The 22860-nt window shown below is 41.5% G+C and overlaps 1 protein-coding gene across 2 annotated transcripts in view; it reads right to left on the bottom strand.

Annotated features, from left to right (window-relative positions):
• The window catches only part of tsnare1 (T-SNARE Domain Containing 1), a 1185173-nt gene that overhangs the window by 981603 nt on the left and 180710 nt on the right, over positions 1-22860 (bottom strand). The window contains exon 1 of one of the 2 annotated variants that reach the window (XM_070876900.1): positions 3550-3611. The exons of the other annotated variant lie outside the window; for it this stretch is intronic. The gene's annotated coding sequence lies outside the window, so the exon portion shown is untranslated. Of the gene's footprint in view, positions 1-3549; positions 3612-22860 lie in introns of those variants that run through there. 2 annotated transcript variants of the gene reach the window in all.

Genomic DNA, 22860 nt, shown 5'->3' with positions numbered 1-22860 from the left:
ACCAGAGCTGCACACAGTACTCCAGCTGCGGCCTAACTAGTGTTTTATACAGTTCAAGCATAACCTCCTTGCTCTTGTATTCCATGCCTCGACTAATAAAGGCAAGTATGCCTTCTTAACTACCTTATCTACCTGGCCTGCTACCTTCAGGGATCTGTGGACCTGCACTACAAAGTCCCTTTGTTCCTCTACACTTTTCAGTGTCATACCATTTAATGTGTATTCCCTTGCCTTGTTCGACCTCCCCAAATGCATTACGTCACACTTATCCGTATTGAATTCCATTTGCCACTATTCTGCCCACCTGACCAGTACTCCTGTGAAGTGCCTTGGGACGTCTCACAACATTAAAGGTGCTATAATAATAAAAGTTGTTGTTGTTGTTATATCTACCATTTTGATTACACTTGTGAATGGGCAGCATTATGGGACATTCAGGATAGACTGTTTTATTAGATGAGCATGAGCATGACTGTTATTCTGCTATTAAAGTGGTGGCGTACATCCGTTTAAAATGATAATAAGAGTCAGTCATTGAGCCCCTCGAGCCAGTTCTGCCATTCAGTGAGATCATGGCTTATCTGCATCATAATTCCATTTAGCTGCCTTAGTTTCATATTCCTTAATGCTCTTGGCTCGCAAAAGTCCATCGATCTCAGACTTAAATTATAATTTGAGCTAACATCTACTTTTTGTGGGAGAGAGTGCCACATTTCTATCATCATCATCATCATTGGCAGTCCCTCAGAATCAAGGAATACTTGCTTCCATTCCTGAAATGAGTTCTTTGGTGGCTGAACAGTCCAATACAAGAGCCACATACTCTGTCACAGGTGGGACAGATAGTCGTTGAGGGAAGGGGTGGGTGGGACTGGTTTGCCGCACGCTGTTTCCACTGCCTGCGCTTGATTTCTGCACACGCTCGGCGTTGAGACTACCACCCTTTGTGTGAAGAAGTGTTTCTTAACTTCGCTCCTGAATGCTCTGGCTCTGATGTCCCCATGACCTTGACTCCTCCACCAGCAAAAAAAGTTCCTCTCTATCTGCTCGATCAATTCCTTTCAAAATCTGAAAAAGTTCAATCAAATCACACCTTAACCTTCTATATGCCAGAGAATGCAAGCCTAGATTATGTAATCTCTCCTCATAATTTAACCCTGGAGTTTTAGTTGCATTCTTGTGAATATGCACTGTACTCTTTCCAAGGCGAATATATCCGTTCCAAAGTGCGGTGTCCAGAACTGAACACATTACTCTAACCAGATCTTTGTATAGCTGCAGCAAATCTTCCTCCCCTTTATATTCTAGCCCGCTAGATATAAAAGCTAATATTCTATTAGCCTTTTTTGTTATATTTTGTACCTGACCACTACATTTTAGTGAACCGCATACACGGATCCCTAAATCGCTTTGGACCTCCACTGTTCCTAGATTTAACCCATTTAAAAAGTACTCTCATTTATCCTTTTTTGGTCCAAAATGGATGACTTGCATTGAAATCGATCTGCCAGTTTTGCCCATTCACTTAATCTATCAATGTCTCTTTGTAATTTTATGCTTCTGTCTGCACTACTTACTGTGTCACCAATCTTTGTGTCATCGACAAACTTGGATATATGGTTCTCCACTGTGTTGTTCAAGTCATTAATAAATATAGTGAATAGTTGAGGCTCCAGCACAGATCCTTGTGGGACACCACTAATCACTTCCTTCCGATTCGAGTACATACCCATTATCCTTACTCTGTCTTCCACTGCCTACCCAATCTTCTAACCAGGTCAATAATTTGCCTTCAATTCCATGAGCTTTAAGACTACAAGATATAATTGCTCTGGGTTCTTGCTATCAATGATCTGGCAAATAACAGGTCAATCAGCCTTCTTTCTTTTCCATATGTATGACTGCAGAGGTCAATCAGAATTTAAACATTCTAAATCCTACATCAATATGTATTTCTTAAGTTACTGAATTTATTTATTTTCCTCCACTTTTAGTAGCCATTCAGACACTAAAGTCCCACCCTCCTAATTTACTCTGCTTTGACTATGCTTTCATCTTCCTCCCATTCGTTGTCCATTCATTACACGTTATGAAGCATTCTTAGATGTCTCTGTACAGGATGAGTGTTACAGAAATTTAAATTGTTACTTATACTTTTGAGTATAACTGAAGTTAATTGGTAAGTATTTTCTGTCTCTTCTTCTCAGATCAATTCAAGGCCTATCTGGCTCTCTCAGTGTATTACTGACATGTTAAATGGAGAAAAATGAGACACTGAAACCTTGATGGACATACATGCATATCCTTTTTTTTATACTTATAGCAAAACTCCCTGGCACTGTTTAATGCAGGTCACACTGCTTTAAAAAGGACAGGAATGTTATGTAACGTACTGTTGTGTTGCTAAGATGAAGCGCCATCTCTTTAAGACCACACAGTCTAATTGTTGTCAGAGTAAACACACTTTCGGGTCAATCAGAGGGCAATTTTTTGAACTGTGAAGATTACAAAGTGCTCATCAGCTATAGCACCTAGTTTTAAAGGGTTCAATTGATTTTTTTTTTTAAAAAGGTTGGTTTGCATGTGAAGCAAAGTGCAATATCTGGATTGTGACACATCATGTGTAAGCACACACATAATTACTTTTATATATAAACACACATAACTAAAAGTAATTAAAATGTTCCATGAATATACTCTCTGAAAGTCCAGCACAACACATATCTAGTTAAAAAAGGGAATGTGGATAAGGAAGTTGATGGTAAGCTCGAAGCACAGTAATTCAGTCTTATTGGAATCATAGGAATATCACATGGGATATAACTTTCCAGTGCTGGAAGTTTCAGAATTCTTTGTTCTGGAACATTTTACATTTGCAGCCCTATTAGAAGTAAGTTAGGGAAAATCCATAAGTTTAAACTAAATGTAAATGATCTGTTATAAAGAGGAGACTCAACAGGTCCAATGCCCTTTCAACAGTTACACGGACTGTCGGACTAGCAGCAATCCAGATTTATTTGCACAGTAATGTGACAAACCTCTTAAACTGTGGGGCAGCCCTTGAACACCCAAAAGGTTGAACTATTGCTTCAAACAATCGACTTCAACTCACTCCCAGTATTTGTGTTCAGAATAACTGCATTAAATACATTGCCAGGATAACAGGAACACCGCAGCACGTAAAGAACTGTTGCTTTATATAAAATGTTGCTTTTGCAAACACAAGGTGTGGACAAAGTATCACTTTCTGTTTGAATTCCCCACCCCATTGACACACACACACAGCAAGTGCGGGATACCATTCCAACGATAGACACCCAAGAAAATCTGCACATTTATAAATAAAAAGCATCAAGCTGCATGTTCTGCATTTGGTAAATAGGTGGGAACGATTATTGATCATGAGTGACACCAATAGAATTTAAAGACAGCTGGTACCCCCTTCCAGACCAAACCTCTGGAACCAGTTATACAATAAATATTTATATATGTGCATGTCGAGGCTTGCTTTCTGTGGCAGTAAATGTATAATATAAAACAACCACCTACCCCTGCAGTGACTCGGTGCTGTCAGAACGCAGAGACAACCAGCAGCAATTCCCAAACGTCACGTGCAAAAGGCCCGCATGACGTGCCGCGGTGCTTGCAGGGGGTTGTAGTTCAGGCCGCGCGGGGTCGCGAGGAACTGCACGGAGCCTGCGCAGCGGGCGGACTACAGCACTCAGAATGCAAAGCGGAGCCGGCACGGTGGATTGTTCTGGCTGGTTATTTGTGAGTGGACAGATAAGCAGACAGGGAAATAACATGATGTTTTATTATGATGCATGATTCACTACACAAATGCATAATTGGTCATTTCGGGAGAAAAAAAACAAATGTTTTAAAAGTTATGCATGCTGGCAAATCTTTTTTTTAAAGCCCTATGTTGATTTTATTTAATATTGTGTGGTACAGTCAGAGGCATTCAGAAATAAACAGAAGGAGCCTCACTGTTTGCAGAAGGAGAGTGAGTTACATTGACAGACGACGTATGATGACGTTGACTGTAAAAAACCGAATTGAATGAGTCCATTCATGCGTGTATCAATCATGTGTTTCACAGCTTAATAATAAAGAAGACAGCTGCTGTAGGTGTCAAACAGCCCCTCCATTCTAAGGTGGAAAGCAAAAGTGTAACACATCTCTGGTACTTACTCTTTAAAGAGGCACCGTCTTCATTTTAAAAATAGGCAATTATTTTTTGCTTTTAAAAAAAATCAAAGTTGGCAATTGTATGCAAACCAAAACTACCCTGTGAGATCATACTCTACTGCCTCAGAATTGAGATCTACAAATCTCCATAGCGCCACAGATCATTTTCCAGGATTCCTTGGAAGAAAGTGCTTTGGAGGCAATGCTATCTCAATATTCATGCTTGTAAGCCATTTAGGACTGAGATGAGGAGAAACTTCCTCACTCTGAGAGTTGTAAACCTGTGGAATTCCCTACCGCAGAGAGTTGTTGATGCCAGTTCATTGGATATATTCAAGAGGGAGTTAGATGTGGCCCTTATGGCTCAAGGGATCAAGGGGTATGGAGAGAAAGCAGGAAAGAGGTACTGAGGTGAAAGGTCAGCCATGATCTTATTGAATGGTGGTGCAGGCTCAAAGGGCCGAATGGCCTACTCCACCTATTTTCTATGTTTCGATGTAGTGAAATACCACATTTAAAACCATACCCCTAAACGAGAGCTCGAGCCAGAGCACAGCAGAGTGAGCTGGTAACAGAATGAGGACTTCTAAAACCTTACCCAACCGGCGATTCTCCCTGTGTAAGCCTGCACATTGAGTGCTAATTATGGGGAGCATCAAAACTGAGCCTGATCATCCACATTTTCAAACAGGGGTCAACGAATAGTGTTCAAGAGCAGGATTTGGTTAATTCTACCCTTGCTAGTCCAATAAAGGCTAGGCCTAAATGCACCAACTTGACAGCGACACTGGCTGAAATCAACAAATTAACACAAGCTGAGAACTGAACTCAGGACCTTCAGATTTGTCTTCTTTGGCTAAGTAGTGCCTTTTCCAACTGAGCTGCGGGGAGAGCTTCAAGCAGCAAATATATGAGCTAAAATTTCAGAAACCCTTGTCGGGTGTGGGTAAAATTATGACTGGTCGAAAAATTCATTGTTATTTACTTTCTGAAATCTGGCAAGTTTGCAGTTTCTAAAATATTAGATTGTGTTATAAGATGGCACATTAAAGCTTTTATTGCATGATATTATACTCAGGTTTATTCCCTAATCTGTGCTGAGTTTGGTGATCTCAGGTTTGGCAGCACTGGGAGCACAATAATTAGCATCAGTATTTCTGGCTAAGGAGGGTAAAGATTCCTGGATTCCTACTCCTGCATCCAGGCTTCCGACTTCTGATCTTTATCCCATAATCCTTTGTGGAAAGAGCCCTGTGACTTCTACAGCCCTGAATGAAAAGAGTGGCAATATCTTGGGAACACCTTCACCTTCATTCACCAAACTGACTTGGACATAGATAGCCATTCCATCACTAGTGCAGGGTCAAAATCCTGCAATTCCCTACTTACAGAATCATAGAATGGTTACAACACGGGAAAAGGCCATTCGGCCCTTCGAGCCCGTGCCAGCTGTATACAAGAGCATCCCAGCTACTCGTACTCCACTGGCCTTTCCCTGTAGGCGTGCATTTTTTTTTCTTTTAGGTACTTATCCAACTCCCTTTTGAAAGCCATGATTGAGTCTGCCTCCATCACCCTTTTAGGCAGTGCATTCCAGATCCTAATCACTCACTGTATAAAAATGTTTTCTCTTATGTCACCTTTGCTTCTTTTGCCAATCACCTTAAATCTGTATCCTCTGGTTCTCAACCTTTCTGCCAATGGGAACAGTTTAATAAGAACATAAAAACATAAGAAATAGGAGCAGAAGTAGGCCATACGGCCCCGCGAGTCTGCTCCGCCATTCAATAAGATCATGGACTCAGCTCCACCTCCCTGCCCGCTCCTCATAACCCCTTATCCCCTTATCATTTAAGAAACTGTCTATTTCAGTCTTAAATTTATTCAATGTCCCAGCTTCCACAGCTCTCCAAGGCAGCGAATTCCACAGATTTACAACCCTCTGAGAGAAGAAATTTCTCCTCATCTCAGTTTTAAATGGGTGGCCCCTTATTCTAAGATTATGCCCTCTAGTTCTAGTCTCCCCCATCAGTGGAAACATCCTCTCTGCATCCACCTTGTCGAGTCCCCTCATAATCTTATATGTTTCAATCAGATCACCTCTCATTCTTCTGAATTTCAATGAGTAGAGGCCCAACCTACTCAACCTTTCCTCATAAGTCAACCCCCCTCATCCCCAGAATCAGCCTAGTGAACCTTCTCTGAACTGCCTCCAAAGCAAGTATATCCTTTCGTAAAGATGGAAACCAAAACTGCACGCAGTATTCCAGGTGTGGCCTCACCAATACCCTGTATAGCTGTAGCAAGACTTATACTCCATCCCCTTTGCAATAAAGGCCAAGATTCCATTGGCCTTCCTGATCACTTGCTGTACCTGCATACTATCCTTTTGTGTTTCATGCACAAGTACCCCAGGTCCCGCTGTACTGCAGCACTTTACAATTTTTCTCCATTTAAATAATAACTCGCTCTTTGATTTTTTTCTGCCAAAGTGCATGACCTTGCACTTTCAAACATTATACTCCATCTGCCAAATTTTTGCCCACTCACTTAGCCTGTCTATGTCCTTTTACAGATTTTTTGTGTCCTCCTCATACATTGCTTTTCCTCCCATCTTTGTATTGTCAGCAAACTTGGCTACGTTAACTCGGTCCCTTCTTCCAAGTCATTAATATAGATTGTAAATAGTTTCTCCCTATCAGCTCTGTCCAGACCCCTTGTGATTTTGAACAGCTCTATCAAATCTCCTCTCAATCTTCGCTGTTCTAAGGAGAACAACCCCAGTTTCTCCAGTCTATCCACCTAACTGAAGTCCCTTATAATGCATATCACCATCATGGGAGTAACATCACACAATGACTGCAATGGTTCAAGAAGAAGGCCCCCCATCACTTTCTTAGGGTCATCATCTCTATCTGTAAATGGGCAGCATCACCCATATCGCACAAATACAAAAATGTGAGAGCAGGATCGGACTCAGCTACGATGCCCTCTATGATCAAACAATTTGCTGGTATCCCTTGTCAATGTCATTTGACCTGGAGGACATCGCAGAAAATTCACATGTGGTCTTCCATTATTCTGTATCATGAAGTATCTCTGTAGCATTAGTGAGTAGCTCACACTTTTGACATAGAAACATAGAAACATAGAAAATAGGTGCAGGAGTAGGCCATTCAGCCCTTCGAGCCTGCATCACCATTCAATAAGATCATGGCTGATCATTCCCTCAGTACCCCTTTCCTACTTTCTCTCCATACCCTTTGATCCCCTTAGCCGTAAGGGCCATATCTAACTCCCTCCTGAATATATCCAATGAACTGGCATCAACAACTCTCTGCGGCAGGGAATTCTGTAGGTTGACAACTCTCCGAGTGAAGAAGTTTCTCCTCATCTCCCTGCCCCTTATCCTAAGACTATGTCCCCTGTTTCTGGACTTCCCCAACATCGGGAACATTCTTCCCTCATCTAACCTGTCCAGTCTTTGTATGATTGTGTAACATGGATGATAGTGAATCGGCAGCCCATTTTACATCTCTCACAATTGGAAATAAAAATCAGGAAAGCAAGAGGTAAAGCGAACTGCCGATTCCCTATCGCGCATTTTGCACTATCACACAAAGTCAGAATTACGCCCAATCGATGCCAGAAGTATTTGAATTACTTATGTTGACTATAGGGTAAATTTAGCAATACCATGCTTCCAGCAGGAAAGTCACACTCTAAGACCCTACAAGTCTAAGACAGGGGTACCAGATTGTAGTCTCAACGTGCCTACAGTACTCGCTTCGAGCACAGTTCCCCACTGGGGGCATAGAAGCGCTGAATTTATCTTTATATGTCAACTAGCAAAACTGCCACTGGATATATGCCTTAGGCTTCTTGGCAATCTGCTGCTGAAACTCTCAGTTCCTCAGCAAAGTGTTGTTTCAGCTGCCCATTGCTGTTGTACATGCTTCTATTGGAAATCATGAAATCTTGCACAACTGTTGTGCTTCTGAAAGGTCTCGTTAATAAAATAATGAAATCACTGAAGGGATTAAAAACAATGGCAAGGGGCACAGAACAATATGAGATTTTTTTTCAAATTGGCGAGTATTGAAATGAAAAAGCATGGACTAGTCACACAAGGCTTGGGTTGCCTGTAAGTGGAAGCTTGGAGATATCAAGTGGAGCATGTTGTGTCATGCAGAGAGCCTCCGAGCTTGAGCATCTGTCGGGGAAAGCCTCAAGCTGTTATCTCAAGCTCTAGAAAATATAAATAAGAATGCCTAGAATTTATTGACCCATGAATTTTAAGGAGGTCATCTTTAAAAAAGATTATATTGAGAAAGAAGCTTGTTTTTTCGGGGAATTCTGGTGGAATATCATGGCCTGTATTTCGCGATAGGAATATGGGTGAGTCTATCAGCACTCACCATTATGATAGAGTAAATCGGACAGCAACATCCGGCGTCCGCACGTGCGCAGTTAAACACGGAAATCCAGAAGTTGTTGTCCGATTTGTCCTGCTTCCCCACAAGCATCGCTACACCGGTACCTCACCGAGAGATTCGGCCTCAAAACACATGGCACAGAAATTGCGGTCGGAGGCTTCCCTCGGGCGGATGCCTCCGACCTGAAACATTTCTACGAATGTACCTGGTGGTCCCGGAGGAGTGTGGGATTCCGCTGGGGAGGCTTTCTCTTCCCACACTGCGAAGTGCGCTCCCATCCTCCAGGTTTCCATGCAGAAGGTGCAGTCACGTGTGACTGCTCAGCCAATCAGATACGTATTCCACAGCTTTCTCATTAATAGTAATGAGAATGCCATATCTACGAGTTCTCATTGCTATTAATGAGAAAAAAAAACAAACACACTAAACACCATAATAAAAAATACACCTCACATAATTAAAATTAATTGAAATTAAAGTTAATAAGTGCCTTAGAAAAAAAAAATCAATTTTTTAAAAGTTTTGTAATTAGGGTTACAAATAAACTTACCTTAGTGGGCAGGGTTTTTAACAATAAAATGTATTTTTAAAATTTAATTTAATGATAATTTTGTATGTTTTAAAACTCTTACGCCTGTAAAAGTAGGCTATGTGCCCGCTTTTACCAGGCGCAAGAGTTTTGAGGACATTTGCTGGGCAAGGGATGGGTAAATACCGCAATCTTACCCTTGCCAATGTCCTCGCTCCTGAGATGCATGCGATCTGTCACGCTCCAGCTTGACAGATCGGAAAAGCTGGTTTTCAGCGCATGTGCATTGTGCGCTGAAAACTGGCTTTTGAGATGCCTTCCCGGGTCTGTACACACTCCGTACGGACACGGGAGGCCAGGATTTCCAGGCCATTGAGGGCATGAAGGTGTGGTACTTACCCGCAAGTAACGCACTAAACATGTCATTCAGGTGCAAGTGAATTTTTAATATTGTGATATGTATTCATTACTGCCAAACAACCTCTCTGGCCCAGAAAATTTAATTTTATAGGACTCTCATTCCTTCAGAATGTAATTATTGTTGGAGATTTAAAAAAAATGTAAATAAAAATTTTTTTTAAAATTCTTTTTCTTTTAGCTCTATCTCTTAATCCATCTTTGTCTCTCTTTATTTTCCTTTCTGTACATGATTTTATATTAAATTAAATATTCTAATTTATACTTCCTGGTTTAGACTCATGGGCAGAATGTTGCCGGCACTCAGAGGATGGCATCAGTGACGCATCAGCTCTTAAATTTAAAATGATTGACAGCGGGTCACTTTCCCAGATGTCGGGTCTGTCAACGCTAAACAGACCAGATACGCAGTGGCAGAGGAGGAAATTTTGGTCATTATGACCTTGTTAAGAGCTTATTAAAAATAATTTTGAGCTGAATTTACCATTTTACCAGATTCTGCACGAGGTTCATGGTGCTCGGGGATCACGTCAGGTAAGGACGTCGGGAGTTGTGTGACCATGCTTTCATTTCTTTACTTGACAGCTGCAGTTGTGCTATAAAAGCTCCCATCTAACAGCTGTTCAATTTCCAAGATCAAAAGCTGTTGCTTACTGCATTTAGAGGGCACATTGAGCTTTATGCAGGTTGCGACTTTTTGGAGCAACCTCTCGAGCCAGTGTCACCTCATTGGAACAACCTCTCTCACAATTGACAGATCGCTTCTGTCATCTCAAGTTCACCTGCCATCTACTACATTAGCATCGGTGCCCTTGAAACTATCTCAACTTGGTCCTCAGAATCTCACCATGATCAGCCCCAACACCAGCAGCAACAACAACTTCTCTGCAATCAACTGATGCTGCACAGGACACAGGGATTCAGCACCTGACCTCATTGCTGCCTGGGATGCCAGGGATGGCCTCACCACGGCCAGATTTACTTCAGTTAATACTGTACACGCTGCTTCTCACATGATGCGCCAGGTTGGCACCACCCACACCAACACCATAAAACATCCCTACAATGCCAAAGCCATTCCTTTCACACTCATCGCCATTGCAGGGGGTACCGTTATGTCTCACCATTCACTGCAACTGACTAAGCCACTTCCAAAGGTGCACACAGATTTTCAGTGGGGAAGTTAGTGTTAATTGCAATATATCATTAGTTTGTCGAAGTGGGGCTTTGATGTGTTAAATTTGGAGTGAAGGAAGAATTTCTGAAAGTGAGGAGAACGTTTTGAAGTGCTATCAATGGAGATGCCAACAGGTTTAAAAGGGTTTAGTAGATACCTGTTTGATTGAAAACTTTAATTTATTCATCCATGTCTACCCATAATTGTAATTTAATCTTAATTGCATTAATTCAAAGGACATTTTATAATCTTTTTTGATTAACTTGATTCTGTTAGATGTATTTCTAGTGATGTAATTGATTTTATTTTGAGGGTTAACAACATTACCAACATCTTGATACAATTCTGAAAGACTTCAACATCATTACATCGGGTGAATTATAAATCTGGAATAATGGGCGTTATGGTATATTACAGACAAAGAAGTAGTCTCAAGCTGGTTTAGATGTCATTCAAACACATGTTTCCGTGTGATGAATGATTTTCCTTTATTTTTAATTTGTTAGTGTTAATACACAAGCCAGTTTGAGTAGAAGGTCAATGCCAATGAGGGTTTACAGTAATTTCTGTTCCATGAATCCACTTTCTATTAGGGTGATTGGAAGTTATAGTTGCACAGATCCAAACAAGGTTGTAGCAATCCTGTCAGTTTGTGGTTGCACAGTATTTTTTATGTCAGTGAATAAAGGAAAATATACCTCCGAGTTTCTCAATTACAGGATAGAGGATTTAATTCCAGTGAGGAGCAATTGCTTTGCATTCTGCATTTAAAACAGAAGGGTCTATGAGAATATATCCACATCTAAATGTGCTAATAGTGTACAGATTTTAAAAGATAACTTTCTTTTCTCTAAATTCTAGTTATTTGTTTTTGACAGTTTTTTTTAACAGAAGATTTGCTGACTTCGTATGTTTTCCAATTCTAATTATCGGCTTCCTGTTTTAAAATGAAAAATCTAAGCACAGGATCAATTGTTGGGCACTCCCAAATTTGGAAAAAAAAAGGAAGGAGGATGAGGCAAATCAATATCATTTGGGGAAAATCAAATTAATTTCCAGAAATGTCTCAAAAAAACAATGTTGTTCATACTTGAAGGAATATTTTAACTTCAGTTTTATATGATTATGATTTATTACTGATATTATCTATGTTAATTTTTAAAATCTTCAACTGAAATGGCCTAGCAAGCCAATTGTTTCAAGGTGGCGGCTCACCATGACATTCTCAAGGGTAATTAGGGACGGGAAATAAATGCAGCTTGCCTGCAACGCCCACATCCCATGACTGAATAAAAAAACTGCACTGTTCTCTGTGCCTCCCCCACTCTGTCCTCCATTGCTTCCAGCAATAAAATGTGGTTCCTCATTGGCTAAAATAAGCTCTGAAAGACATTCTATTCAGCCAGTTCATTCGCAGGTCATTTGTGTCATGTATGTACATGCTGTTTGTAGCCACCAGGTGCTGCCATTGCTGGAGGCCACTGAGCAGCATGCACATGGTGCTACTCTGGTATAAAAGGCCAGGCATTTTGTGAGTCAGGCACTTTGGGCCAAAATAAAGAAGAAGCAAGGTTATACCTTGCTGAGTTAAACATTACTCAGTTTGAAAATTTATTGCATACATAACATTTGGCGACGAGAATACAAGAACCTTTGTTTGCAAAATGAGTATGATTGGATTTTTAGAGCGAGTCGTGGAGGGAGAAAATTGGACAGACTTTGTGAGCCGTTTGAACCAGTACTTTGTCGCCAACAAAATGGAGTTGAATCAATCTTGACTGTCCTTCAATATTTTGCAACTGGTCATTTATAAACAACCTTACCAAATTTATTTAAGTTCCCATTATAAAATGAGTTTTCACTGATCCTTAGGTTCTTGTACAACCATTACAAGATCAGGCAACTGACGTCGGGACTATGGGCTAGAACCTCCACTCTTGTGGTTATATCACCCAAAAATGGGTGACATTTCCGGTATGGGCGTTAAAAAAGGGTTTTCGGATCGCCGGCTTCTCACCTATTCTCAAAGAACGTAGTCTCCACTTTTGAAAATGGGCGTTACCCCGAGCGATATAAAATGGGCGGTAGTGTTACATTTTTTTGACCTTCTGCCGCAAAGTGTGGCTGTCCTTAGCAACGGCATGGCAACGCTCGATTCCCGCGATTCTGGAGGTCAAGGGTCATCATGACATGCGCAGAAGAGGAGACAGAAAGAGGGGGAGCTCAGAGGGACTGAAGGCATGTCTGGGTGTGGTGTGTCTGCTTTGGGAGGAAGGAGGGAGACTTTAGAGCCTCACAGCAAGTAGGCAAACAAAATGTAGCTGTTACCAGCCACATATTTGCCCGAATTTGGCCTATAATGGAGAAAGAGGAGGAGGCATCACAGCATGCTGTGGAGACTGATGCTGGAGAGAGCAGTGAGGTGGGAGAGGAGCACATTGGAGGGCACAAAAGAGCCAGGATGTTCTCGGACGAGGCAAATGCCTCCCTCCTGCAGGAGGTCGAATTACGCTGGGGTGATTTGACACAGGGAGGGCGTGGGAAGCCCACCCCAAAGGCCTACCAGAAGATATGGACCGAAATAGCAGAGGTAGTCTCGTCGGCGACCAATGAGGTGCATGAGGGCAACCAATGATGCAAACGATGGAACGATCTTGTGGGATCCGCAAGAGTAAGTATTACATTGATTTACATGTACTTATGTATTTATATAATTTGATTTGTAATAGTCATGAGTGACTATCATCAGATGTGAGGTCTTTCACTTTTACTGGGAATGTTTTACTCAAAGCCTGCAGTCACGGTGTACATCTTTAGGTAAAGAATGATAATTATCAAAATTATCATAATTACATCTGTCGGTTATGTATTGTATCAGTGTCTGTGACAGTACCTAGCAATGATATTACGCAATGATCTCATGTCATGTCGTCCTGTCACCTTTTACAGAAGAAACTATCGACGATGAGGTCCGTGCAGAGGTGAACGGGTGGGGGGCCACCAGTCCCCAATGACATCACTGACATGGAGGAGCGCGTGCTCGCACTGGTAGGAAAACACCCCCAGCTACGGACGCATCTGCAGACCCTGAAGTGATGCCACATGAGTAAAGCTTACACCATTGCATGATGTAATGTCAATAGATGCCACACCCACTCATTTCCGAACAATCATATATGATAGATGATTTCTAAAATTGTCATAGAAATAATGATGGCCGAATGAAGATCATTGGAATGCAAATGTGTTGATGGTCATGAAATGTGACGTCTGTGATGATTTTGAGAGCGGTGGTGCTTTTGTCATGCATAAGCTGTGTTTAGCACTGGACTCACCTTCTTACCCTAACACCCCCTTCTCCTCTAATAACTTAATTTGTGTTTTGCAGCTCAGCCAGCAGCGTGGCAAAACCATAGAGGCCAGAAGCTGGGGACGTGGGGACCGACTCTCTGGACGATCCAACATCTGGTGCTGAGGAGCTCGCCTGTCAATCCGCTGGGATTGTTCTCCACGGTTGAGAGCGCGGACTTTGAGGAACCTGCATCGCCACGCTCCAGAAGCCATTCCACCTCAAGGCCATCTGGAGGTACTGGCCCCAAGCATCTCGCCACAGGGCACTCCATATGTCCCCAGGACGCCGCCGCCCCCACGGAGGCCTCGTGGATTCAGCAGGTCTGTTCCACGAGCGCAACATGAGAGCGGAGAGATGGTACAGTTGTCCAGGAGGACTGTAGACCTTGGTGATCAGCTCATCGAAGCATTGGGGGGCATAACCCGACAGCTGGCCACCATCTCCGACACCATGACTGAGTACATTCCGTGGATGGTGGAGTCCCTGGATGCGATAGCCAGGAACACTGCTGGCACAGGCCTCCCAGTGGTCCCCGAGCGCGGCACTCCACCCCTAGGTTCTGCACCACCACTGCGAATGACAGATGAGAGCAAGGACCAAGATCCTGCTTCTGCATCAGAGAATGTTGCCCCCTCGGCACCCCCCGCTCCCGTACCCGTGAAACGACTGTATCTGCCTTCATCCCCCCAATGAGGCACCGCCTGAGTGTGATATATTCACAGAGCACAATCTAACATGGCAGGCAGCTCTGTCAGAAGTCACTGGAACATGCATGTTTCTGATTAATTATTAACTTTGTAGTTGCAGTACACAATACGTCCACATCCACAGTGTGGAGTTACAAACATTACAAGCTCACAGACACTTCTCCCTCCTTAATGAAGAAGTTATTATAACAACATCATACATAACTTGCATGTTTATACATAACAAAGGATATAGACTTATTTTTTTTCCATATTTACAAATTTAACTTAACCACTTGTGTTCTATTTCGAAGAGGATACCTTCGCTCTCGAACTGAACCTTCCAAACATGGTGTTGAATTTAAACTCCTTCAAGGCTCATCCTGAGGAACGTTTTCCTCCACGGAATTTCCTTGATTTTCATTTGAACTCACTCTAACTTCAGGCTGTTTGTTTTCCTGACTCGGACTCAAACTTACATTCTGATTTTGTCTTGGATTTGTTTCCAGTACATTGGATTTAGTATTTGTTACTGGTGTATCAAAACTATCTGATGAGTCAGAAATAATTGAATCATTCCCACCTTCAACTCCTTCCATGTCTGTAGGTAAAATATGATCAATATGAAGAAACTTAACCTGTCCATTATCAAACATCTTTACCAAATATGTGCGAGGACCACATATCTTCACCACTCTTCCTAGTAACCACTTTAACCATTTATGGTGATGGTTCTTCACTCTCACCTTCTGGTTTATTTTCACACTTCTCTCTTTTACTCTACCTCCATCATAATTCTCTTTCTGTCTTAATTGTGTCTCTTCTCCAGACTGTGCCAAATTTGGTTTTAACAATGAGAATCTGGTTCGTGGCTGTCCTTTGAGAAACAACTCTGCTGGTGTTCTACCAGTAGTTGTGTGAGGAGTATTACGATATGTAATCAAACACTTAGCCAATTTGTGATCCAATGACAACTTTCGTTTCTTTGGATTTGGATCTAACATTTGTTTTATGAGGGCACATTTTACAATTTGTACAGTGCGTCTGCTGCACCATTCGAAGCAGGGTGGTACGGTGGAACCTTGGTAAGCTTCACACCATTTTTGCTCATGAATTGTGCAAATTCTTCTGAACGAAATTGTGGTCCATTATCCCAAACAATTTCTTCAGGGAGGCCAAATTAAGAAAATCAACTTTGCAAAATGTCTCATGTTTTACTTGTTATTTTCCACATTGGAAACACTTTGACTCACTTCGAATGGCTATCAATCACAATGAACAATTGTTGTCTTTCTAACTCAGCAAAATCAATATGTAGGCTTTGCCACACCCTGGGAGGCCATTTCCATAGCTGTAATAGTGGTTGCTTGCTTACCGATTGACATGTCGTACACTGACTCACGATGTACTCTATATCTTTATCAAGGCATGGCCACCATAAATAACTGCGTGCAAAACTCATGGTCAAGCACATTCCCAGGTGCTGGTAATGGAGGTCTCCTAATAATTTGGACCTGAATTTATTTGGTAAAATCACTCTTGCACCCCACATGATACAATCTTTAGCGACTGATAATTCATTCCTACGAATGAAGAATGGATGAATATCTTTGTCTGATACCTGGTTTGGCCATCCATTTACAATATAATCATACACCTTTGACATCACTGAGTCACGTTTGGTTGCTCTACCAATCTCTTCAGCTGTGACTGGCAGTTCATCAATGTATGAAAAATAAAACACTTCTTCCCTATCGAGTGTAACTTATGATGGGGAAGGCAATCGAGACATAGCATCAGCATTACTGTGATCAGCTAATCATCTGTATTCAATTTCATGTGTATATGCTGACAAAATCAAAGCCCATCTCTGCATTCGGGCTGCAGCTAATGTTGGAACTGGGGACTTTGGATGGAGGATTGCTGTTAGGGGCTTATGGTCCGTCACGATGGTAAACTTACGACCATACAAGTATTTGTGGAACTTCTTCAACCCAAAAATTAAGGCCAAAGCTTTCCTTTCAATTTGCATATAATTACTCTCACTGGCACTGAGAGTGCGTGAAGCAAAAACAATTGGTCTCTCCTCCCCACTACGTGATACATGAGAGATCACTGCCCCAACTCCATACGGAGAGGCATCACATGCTGGCTTAATCTCCTTAGATATGTCGTAGTGAACTAACATGGTGCTCTCTACCAATTTGCTTTTACACTCCTTGAATGCTGTATCGCGTTCTTTTGACCACTTCCAATGGACCTGTTTTTTCAATAGGTCATTCAGTAGATGTAATACTGTAGCCAAATTTGGTAGGAACTTCCCATAATAGTTCAAAAGACCCAAGAATGAACAAAATTCAGTGACATTCTTGGGAGTGGGTGCATTTCTGATTGTATCCAGCTTTCCCATTGTTGGATGTAAACCATCTTTGTCTACTCTGTACCCTAAGTACTCCACTGAGTTTTGAAATAACTCACACTTACGAGCAGACACTCGTACTCTCTGCTTCTCTAGCCATTTGAGGACTTCATTCAATATGTTATTGTGAATTTGCCTATTTGGAGCTGAAATTAATATGTCATCCAAATAACATACTAACTCTTCAAACCCCTTGGAATATGGCAGGGGTGGAAGACACTCCAAACGGTAGCCTATTAAATTGATATAGGCCTAGATGAGTATTATAGTCAAGAATGACTTGGACTCCTCATCTAGTTCAAGCTGCAAGTAGGCATTCGTAAGATCCAGTTTTGAGAAGATCTGACCACTTGTCAGTGTTGTGAACAAATCTTCTATATTCAGCAATGTATTGGGGACATTACCCTCTCGAACCTGGTTTATGGTTACTTTATAATCACCACACAATCTTATGTTACCATCGGACTTAGGTACAACAACAATGGGTGTAGCCCAATTACATTGATCTATCTTACAAATAATGTTCTCAGTCTCTAGTCTTTTGAATTCTTGCTCAACTTTCTCCTTGAGTGCATATGGTATGGAACGTGGCTTGTAGTAAACTGAAGGAGCATCCTTCTGTACCCTGACACTCGACTTGAAGCCTTGGATTGGACTGCCTGTTTCGCAGAACACCTTTGGATACTTCTTGATAACCTCATCCGTTGATGAAAATCTCGCTTCCACATGGAAAATCTCACACCAATCCAGCTTCAGTGATCTCAACCAATTTCTTCCTAGTAAGGCAGGCTTGTCTCCTTTCACTACTCTTAGAGGCAAGCTCTGAAATTGATCCTTGTATTTCACCGGTACAGTGATATGATCTACCACAGGAATTTTCTCTCCCGAGTAGCCTCGCAGATCTATCTTGGCTTTCTCCAGTGGGAAATCACGCAATTTGTCGAGGTATAGCGATTCTGGTACTACACTCACGGATGCACTCGTGTCGATTTCCATTGGTATCTTGAATCCGGCAACATCGATGTGGATTTTGATACTTTTCGAATCGCTGTTCATTGACCTCATGCTCCTGATGATGTGTAACTCTAACATCTTCTTGTCCTGTTGTTGTTCTTCTATGCTAGTCTCTGGGGATTTCTACTCATAGCTTTGAAAACTGGACTCGTAGCTTTGAAAGTTTGTTTACCCTTCAGTCAGCATGTCTTCACAAGATGCCCAGTTTTACTGCAGAAAAAACACTCTGCCTTCACATATGGACAACTTTGAGCAATGTGTTGTCCCAGGCACCTATCGCACGACTTTGACGCTCTGTTAGAATTTCCAGTTTCTGAGACTTTGGGCCCCTACTGACTTTTACTTTGAACCTGCAGGCGATTTATCTCGGTTGACTGACTACCGTAATTATTATTTAATTCTCAGGAATATTGATCAGCCATGCCCATTGACCTAGCTATCTGACAAGCAATCTCAAAAGTCAAGTCATCCGTCGTCAATAACTTTCTTCTGATCGCATCATTTTTCACCCCACGAACAAAACGATCCCGCAATGCTCGCTTTTGAAAGTTTCCGAAATTACAGTGAATAGATAGCTTTTTTAATGCTACAGTGTAATCACTGATTACATGTAATCAGTCTTTTGATTTCATATACCAAAACGATAGCTTTCAGCAATTTCTAACGGTTTGGTGTTATAGTGCTGCTCCAGCTTCGTTAAAATCTCTTTAAGCAGTGTGTCCTTTGGCTCATCAGACACAAGCAGATTTACCAGCGTTTCATACAATACCGGACCTGCCTCCGATAATAAGATAGCTCGCTTCCGTTCTAATATTGCCTGATTCTGGACTGCATTGTCTGGAACTTCGATTATGTTATTTGCAGCGAAATACATTTCTAGCCGATCTACATGCGCTTTAAAACGTTCCCGGTCATGTCTATATTCACCCAAGTGTCCCATTACACCTGCGGGTGCTGCCATTTTAATTTCTAACTGTTCACACAATGTGCTGTATTTTACCTCGGATTTTGTAGCTTTTTCCAAAGACAGAAGCTTCCAAAGTCTTTGTTGGCTGGCTGAATCCTTCACCAACAAAATTTCAGCTTTTTATCATCCGAAAAATCCCATCTTGCCACCAAATGTGATATATTCACAGAGCACAGCACACATAGCTTCTAAAATGGCAGACAGCTCTCTCGGAAGTCACCGGAACATGCCTGGTTCTGTTTAATTATTAACTCTGTAGTTGCAATACACAATACGTCCACATCCACAGTGTGGAGCTACTAACATTACAAGCTCACAGACATTACACTGAGGAGCTTCTCGGCCAGGCGCCATGCAGCGAGGAAAGGGAGGAGTAGAGATGGGGAGAAGAAGGGGAGGGGGGAAGGAAAGTGACGTGCATGTCCGCAGGTGATGGCTGTGTTATATCTCTATCTGGGTGGATGTAATTTGTTGCAATGTATGGGGGCTGGGGACCACACTCCTGCTTTGCCTTGGTATTCTGTGTTGCTGGACATGTTGAACATGTCATTCTGTCAATGGTGGAAAAAGTGGGGTGTGGGCAGGGGTTGGGTGTTATTGCTTGGGTGTTATAAACTTACGATTTCAGACCAATGGTTGTTATAAAATTTTTGTTATTGAACATAACCTTGTTGCGCATTGTCTCAGATAGCTGCACCATTACACACTGGTGATTCCTTAACACGAAAGGGTTAAATACAACTTAACATCAATCAACGTAAACTTTAACTGGCACCAAGGTGATGGGCACCATTGATGTCTGAGCTGCACACACACAGCAGTGTGTCAGCGTTGTCACTCACATCAGCGCTCTTTCAGGTAAATCATTCCGATATCAGCTCCTCACGTAAGAGTGGGATTTTAAAAATGTCAGCCACACCGCTGGCGTTCGTTCAGAACATTTTCACTTTTTGTGGGCGGTTTTTTGGGCGAGCGATATTGTGGGCGATATGTGTGCAAGGTGGGGAAATTGATGCTGGGCAATCTGCTGGGCATTAGTTTTGGTAAATATGCTCTTCACGACAAAAAAAAGTGGGCGGGCGGTATTATTGAATCTCGGCGTTAAATCAGTGTGGAAAGTAACACTGGGCGATATTGTGGCCGTTGATTTTGCCCATTCTGATGATTCCATCCCAAAAAAGTGGGCGGGCGGTAATATATTTTCCCGGCGTTAAGCACACAGGGAAAGTAACGCTCGGCGATAAGTTTCCTAAAAATGGGTGTCAGTTTCCATTTTGTGGCTCAATGGACGATACTTGGGCATTATACGTCATTTCAGCGGTAAAATGGGCGTGAAGTGGGCGTTAAGCATGCAAAATAAGTGGAGGTTCCAGCCCGTGGAATTTCTTTAAATGGCACAACCGTCAAGTTATATCAACATTTATGCCAACCTTCCTATTGGCTACTTACACCAAAGTTTCCTGAGAATCTCAATTGGCCAGAATGTATTGTCAAAATTAAGGTGAGGTTAACAATGCTTACTGTTATTAATGTGCAAATCATACAGCAAATTAAACACGAAAATCCAGAAGTTGCTGTCCAAGATGCTCTGCTCTGCCGATAGCTTCGCAAAAACGCCATCTCACTGCCTGATTTATCATTCAAACGCATTGAACAGTGTGAAGTTTCTGTACTTACCTGGTAAATGCGAACTAAACTCGCCACAGTAAGTTTGGGCTTGTCCATTTCAGTCTAAGTACCATTTTTAATGGTATGATACATCTTAATTACTGTCAAACAAGGACAAGTCTAACGAACAGTGGGCACCAGCTACAGTAAATTCTGGACTATTAACATATGCCCAAGGAAAGCAGGGAACTTACACCATATTCCTTCTTTTATGTATGAAAATTAAAAGTGTGAAGTCATTAATCCATCCGTTATTCATATTAGGCACACATGATTGAGAAAATGCAATCATGGAAGCTATTCAAATTTTAATATAATTCATTCTGATGTCATAAAAATGTATTCAAAGATCCAGAGAAAATAGTGTAGGCCTCAGTGAGGAGAAATTTTTATAAATTCTTAGAAAATCATCATAAAACATTAAAAATATGACTTAAGAAACTGCTGCGCCTATAATTTTAGGTGTAACTTTGCGCCCAATTAGTGGAGCTCTGTTAATGAGAAGTGGAGGGTTTCAGTATAGGTTTCATTGAATCGCAGCAAAAATCAAAGAAGTTCAAGCACAGTGTAAAAAAATGTCCTCAATCTTTTGCACTGAAAATCGGCATTGTGGCGTACCTATGCCATTGTTTCAGCGCAAGCATTCATCAGGAAATTTCGAACCTAACTGTTTGGGTACAAGATGTACCCAAATGGAGAATTTTCGTTATGAGAAAGGATTGGATAGGCTGTGTTTGTTTTCTTTGGAACAGAAGAGGCTGAGGGGAGACCTAATTGATATGTATAAAATTATGAAGGGCCGAGATAGGATGAATAGGAAGGACCTATTTTCCTGAGCAGAGGGTTCGCAAGTGCCCATGGGATCACATGGGCTAGCCCAACCAATCAAAGAAGGGAATCCCCATTGATGCTTATAGGGAATCCCCATATTTTATGACACATAAAAATTGCACTTAACATAACAAATAAATAAAAACATTACATATTTAAAATTAATTCAATTACAATATAATTAAACATTTAAAACAAAAATAACATTTTTTGAAAAATTTAAATGTTTTAAAGGGGCTAAAAAGTAACCTTGCCTTATTGTACTCGTATTTTAATGTTTAAATGAATGTAAAAAGATTATATTTATGTTTTTTAAAACGCTTATGCTGGTTTACCAGGCATAAGAATTTCACGGTCATTCGCTGGGCAGAAGTTGGGCAAATCGCCCCACTCTCCGCCCGCAGAGGCCCTTTTCCTGGGGATGCATGCAATCTGTCAAGAGGATTCTTGACAGATCGCAAGTTCCGTATTTTAGCACATGTGCAGCACTTGCCTAAACCCGGAACTTGTGCACCTCGTATGCGCCCACAGTGGCCGCAAATTGTGGCCCAATAATATCTTACACTGAGCAATGTGTAAATTGTTGGGCAATGTAATCATCCTGGAAGGTTGATAAAGGATATAAGAAAACATGGAATGAGAAAAGGTCTTATTGTTTCAAATAGACTATGGACTCTGCAAAACCTATATAATAATCTGAGGGAGAAACAGAGCAAGACTTTAAAGTACAGCTGGCGGAAAACACATTAGACTTGACAAACATTAATACGATGAAAAGCCAATTAATCTGTTTTTAGTGGAGTTGGTTCCGAACATTGTTCTAATGGAAATAGTCCCAGGATCTCAAGTAGCTGCTTTTAATGAGAAAAGACAGGTTAAAATATTTCAAGTATGTTCCCTTCATCATTCTGATGAAAGGTTACACACCCGAATTGTCAAAGCCTGTTTCTTCTCATTATACATATTGACTGATCTGCTGCATATTTTCAGTTCTCATACCACATTTGCAGATTTTCCTCTTTCTTCTTCTCTCCTTTTAACTGTGGTTTCACAGCCCCGTTATTATCCTGCCGATTCTACACTGTATGCTTTCTATGGCTTTAGTACCCATTCTATAATGGGGCACCCAAACCTGTGGACGAACCATCACTTTCGACAATTTTATCAATGGCC

This window comes from Pristiophorus japonicus, chromosome 1 (assembly GCF_044704955.1).
Source record: "Pristiophorus japonicus isolate sPriJap1 chromosome 1, sPriJap1.hap1, whole genome shotgun sequence".
NCBI classification, from domain to species: Eukaryota; Metazoa; Chordata; class Chondrichthyes; family Pristiophoridae; genus Pristiophorus; species Pristiophorus japonicus.
This window is presented reverse-complemented; position numbering and strand designations above follow the sequence as displayed.